Source organism: Stegastes partitus, unplaced genomic scaffold, assembly GCF_000690725.1.
Source record: "Stegastes partitus isolate 25-593 unplaced genomic scaffold, Stegastes_partitus-1.0.2 Scaffold932, whole genome shotgun sequence".
In the NCBI taxonomy this organism is placed as follows: Eukaryota; Metazoa; Chordata; class Actinopteri; family Pomacentridae; genus Stegastes; species Stegastes partitus.
In genome coordinates, this window is record NW_007578663.1 from 1 (window position 1) to 4,437 (window position 4,437).

A 4,437-nucleotide genomic window follows, 5' to 3' on the forward strand; every position below is an offset into this window, starting at 1 on the left:
GTTGATGTCAGCTACAGATAACTGAACACTTTTAGACGAGGACAGAGGTGGAGAGCCCTCGTCAGTGGCACTGATTGTAATGTTGTAGTCAGACACCACTTCTCGGTCCAGTTGTCCTGTGCTCACCAGAGAATAATAGTTCTTAATAGATGGAACTAATTTGAAAGGAACGTTTTGCTGAATGAAGCAGCGGACCTGTCCGTCATTCTCAGAGTCTCTGTCCTGCACGTTAATGATGCCCACCTCTGTACCAGGTGATACGTTCTCAGGTATGGGGTTAGTCAGGGATTTTAGATATATCACTGGAGCGTTGTCATTTACATCAGCAACATCTATTAGCACTTTGGCATATGAAGTTAGTCCTAAACCATCTTTGGCCTCCACTATGATTTCAAAAGAACTAATTTCTTCAAAGTCAATCTCACCAGTTAGTCGAATTTCTCCGGTTTTAGGATCAATAGAAAATACATGTATATCATCTTCAGACACGTGACCGAAGTCATATGTAACATCTCCATTCACTCCTTCGTCTGCATCAGTAGCACTGACATTAATCACTATTGTATCTGGAGGAGAGTTTTCAGGCAGACTGGCTTTATAAACGGCCTGACTGAACACTGGGGCGTTATCATTAGCATCCAGTACAGTGACGTGTATCACTACAGTACCTGATCTCTGAGGAGATCCTCCATCGAGAGCTGTGAGGAGCAAATTCATTTCTTTTTGCTTTTCTCGGTCAAGTGTATTCTCTAGCACCAGTTCAGCCTTGTTGTCAACAGCTAGTATGAAGTATTCATTCTTCTCAAGGCTGTACCTTTGAACAGCATTTTGACCTATGTCTGCGTCACGGGCCTGCTCTATTGAGAAACGGTTACCTTTGTCTGCTGACTCGCTTATTTCCATTTCAATCAAATTCTTTTTGAATTTTGGAGCGTTGTCGTTCACATCTTGTACATGAAGACTGACACGATGAAGCTCCAAAGGATTTTCTAACACCAGATCCACTTTCGAAACGCACGACGGTTTCTTGCCACAAAGACTCTCTCTGTCAATTCTCTCCGATGTGATCAAATCTCCGGTACTCAGATTAATGTCACAGTAGCGCTTACGAGTCCCTTCAGAATCAACACGGGCCTTCCGAGCAGATAAGGTCCTCAGATCAAGACCAAGATCTTTCGCGATATTTCCAATAACAGACTCTGGTTTCATCTCTTCAGAAAAAGAATAACTCAGATCTCCATCAACGAGGTGCAGCGTTTCAATAAAGGAAACGAAGCAGAGGATCAGACGAAGCGCTGGAAATCCTTTGTCTCCCATCCTCGGATAACACACGTCCACGGCTTGTACAAATTATATTCCGAACAAAAAATATGTTCCCAAACAGAATCATCAACTAAACAACTGCAAACACGGTGAAATTTTTTCGCAGAATGAAGCGATTCTTCTCAAAAATGACAACTGATCTTGATGCTCTCGCAGTGGGTGGGGATGTCTGTGTTACCTTTGTGTTAGTCAACAGCGGCACCATGAGTCGTATTGTGTTTTTACAGTGGTACGAATGAAACATTCTTTACTGAGTTTAAAACCAGCATTCACACTCTTTAAAAACGTGAGGCATAGTGAAATGTATAGCAAAAGCAAGCAAAAAACACTATCCAATACAGAAAGTGAATAAGAGATGAGTGAATACAGATATTTCAGAGATTCCATGATTAAATACCATGTAAAACACAAGGGCGAAACCTGCGTTATATCCATCCTCATGCAGCTGAACCCAGTACCTTATGCGCGTAAAACATAAATGCACAAATGTAATGAACAATGCTTGAATGTACACGGGTACTTGACAGAATGTGACATTTTATTCCTTTTTTGTACAGTGCAAACTTCAGGACGAGTTAAAATTTATCACTTAAAACTAAGACTAAATGATAATATAGATTTGGACTGTTCAACACCATGGGTAACTCACAGTCAGTCCTCAGGTCTGCACGTCATGTATGTCACTATACAACCATGCTAGTGCACAACGTGCTTGTTAAATTCCAAACAAAATGTCTTAGAATATTTGTTGTTAATCATCCTTCCAATACACATTCATGACACAAATGTGCTCTTATATTTACAGTGGTATTGCTGATTTGAAGTTTTCAATTTAATACATTACTGTAGGAACATTGAGGTAACATCATCATTATTATTACTACTATTACTACTATTATTATTGCTTGTTGTAGTAGTGGCAGTAGTCATCGTGCTGTAGTGGTGCTAGTAGTGAGTAGTAAAAGTAGTCATGTTAAACAAAAAAAACAATTACAGAAAAGAATAAAAGTTGCACTCGCTGTTTCAGGACCACGGACAGAGACAAAGGGGAAAACCACACTGAGGGGCGCATAGTTGCTTGTTCTACAAAAATATAAATCGAGTTTCTTCTAAATGGGTCCCTGGACTATTTCAGAATGCAGCATTCCATAACAGGAAATGTGAAAATGAACATTTTAACTCCACTGACAATGACAGCACCACGTCAACCACACAAAACTGAGTAAAACACGTCTCTCAACTGTTTCAGCAACATGGAAAGCTTGCTCAGACAAACCACTTCTTTCGTTTCACTCAACAACAACATTTAGAACTAAAAATTCTAAATCAATGTTTGTTTTTATGTCAATATTTTTCATGAATAGTCTCTTGGAATTAGCTTGACAAAAAATGGTACACACTCAACATGATAAAATGCAAGTTATTTAAATGCATCATGAAATCCCAAATTCAGTCAGCAATATAATAAACCGAAAATGCATCAGTCATTTTCATACTCACTTTCACTTTATGACCACAACACTGAATTACGATGGCGTAAGTGTTAAAAAAAATAGTGTTCGTTGCTGATAAAAGAGACCATTGAACTTCTGCATTTCTGTTGGACTAATGACGGACAGTTCATAAGAAAAGAAAGATCAAAAGCAATGTGCAGAACGTTCGTACTATTTCTTCCGCATTCACTCAGTCCCTCCCTCCCCAACGGGTAAAACAGTCAGTTTCGCTGTTACCTTGTTCCAATGATCTATAGCTAATAATTTTATCGACACAGCGAGGAGACAGGAGGAGGCTGGAAGAGAAGGAGAGGTCCGACACATCTGATGATGAAGGTTTTCAGATACAGGCAGAGAAATCTCGACTGACTCCAATAAGAGAAGAAAAAAAAAAGAAGACCACTGCAGTCAATCACGATGATCATAATTTTGACTATATAAACATGATCAACTGCGGTATTGTCATTTAAAATGCGCTCCGCTCGTAGAAAACTCTGCTAATAGTGCATGCTAATCACTCGGCTTCAACTTGGGTATATCTAACATTAAAACGTCCTTTTCACTGTTTTCACACAAATTTTTGGTCGCACACCTGTCAGAGGCGCTGCACTGCTGCCGCCTGGGTAGCGACCACCGTAGCCAGCATGTGAGGCGTTTAGGGAACATCAGGAAACTGCAATATCTACCGACACGCATGTTCAGCAAATGTTTAGGCTGTGCCCAGTTTATGAGTGATATCAGAGGAGGAGTGATGACAAAATAAATACATTTTCTGATTTAAATACTTTACAAATATCACGTCTTATCAATGTACCAATGCAACATTATTAGGCCATGCAAAAACAATTATTCATCGGCATGCACGGTGGATTAATATTTAGGTCAATGCTATGCTAATGCTTTGTGCAACATATGATCAACTCACCTGTAGTGTACTTGGATCTGGAATAATACAGCCTGTGACTGGACTTAAATCTACCTTTTGGACCGCTTACTAACATTAAGCCTCCAAGCTGTGAACAAACACCAGCTGTTCTTCCTTTCAGCATTTCGTCACTTAATGCTGGGCAGCAGGTTGACCAGCTTCTCAGCTTTATTCAGCTCCCTACCAGTACCTCAGGCAGTGCAAAATGTGAAAGCCGGATTACATTGCTATATGTTACAGTGTACTATCAGTGACCAAGTCATAGATTTCTCCATGTGGTTGCTTTAAATCTTTACAATATATCCCAAATGTCAACATCAACTGTAAAATTCAAAAACTAAATCAAACAGCATTCCTAAACTCTAATTAGTCTCATGACTGAAATCTGTACCACAGTAACGCTATCATTGTGTTCAACTCTATTTCATCATTATATTTTCTTTTTCTCTTTCTAATACTAAACGTCAGCATATTTAGCCAAAACTATTGCAAGAAGTTGTCATCATTTCAGCAACAATCTCAAATACAGCAACATCACAGTTATAATTGAGCTACAATGTCATCAGATGAGTAAAGCAGCACCTGGGATCTTTTCTCCTGAAGGCAAGAAATGTATGTACATTTCTTCTCAGTTAAACTATAAAAGATTTCAGCTTCATTTACTCACCGACACAGCAGTTCCCAAAGATGAGCAGA

General features: G+C 39.3%; 1 pseudogene; it reads right to left on the reverse strand.

Annotated features, from left to right (window-relative positions):
• Positions 1–3: 3 nt before the first annotated feature.
• Positions 4–2,018, reverse strand: LOC103366338 (protocadherin gamma-B5-like; annotated as a pseudogene).
• Between the last annotated feature and the right edge of the window lie 2,419 nt (positions 2,019–4,437).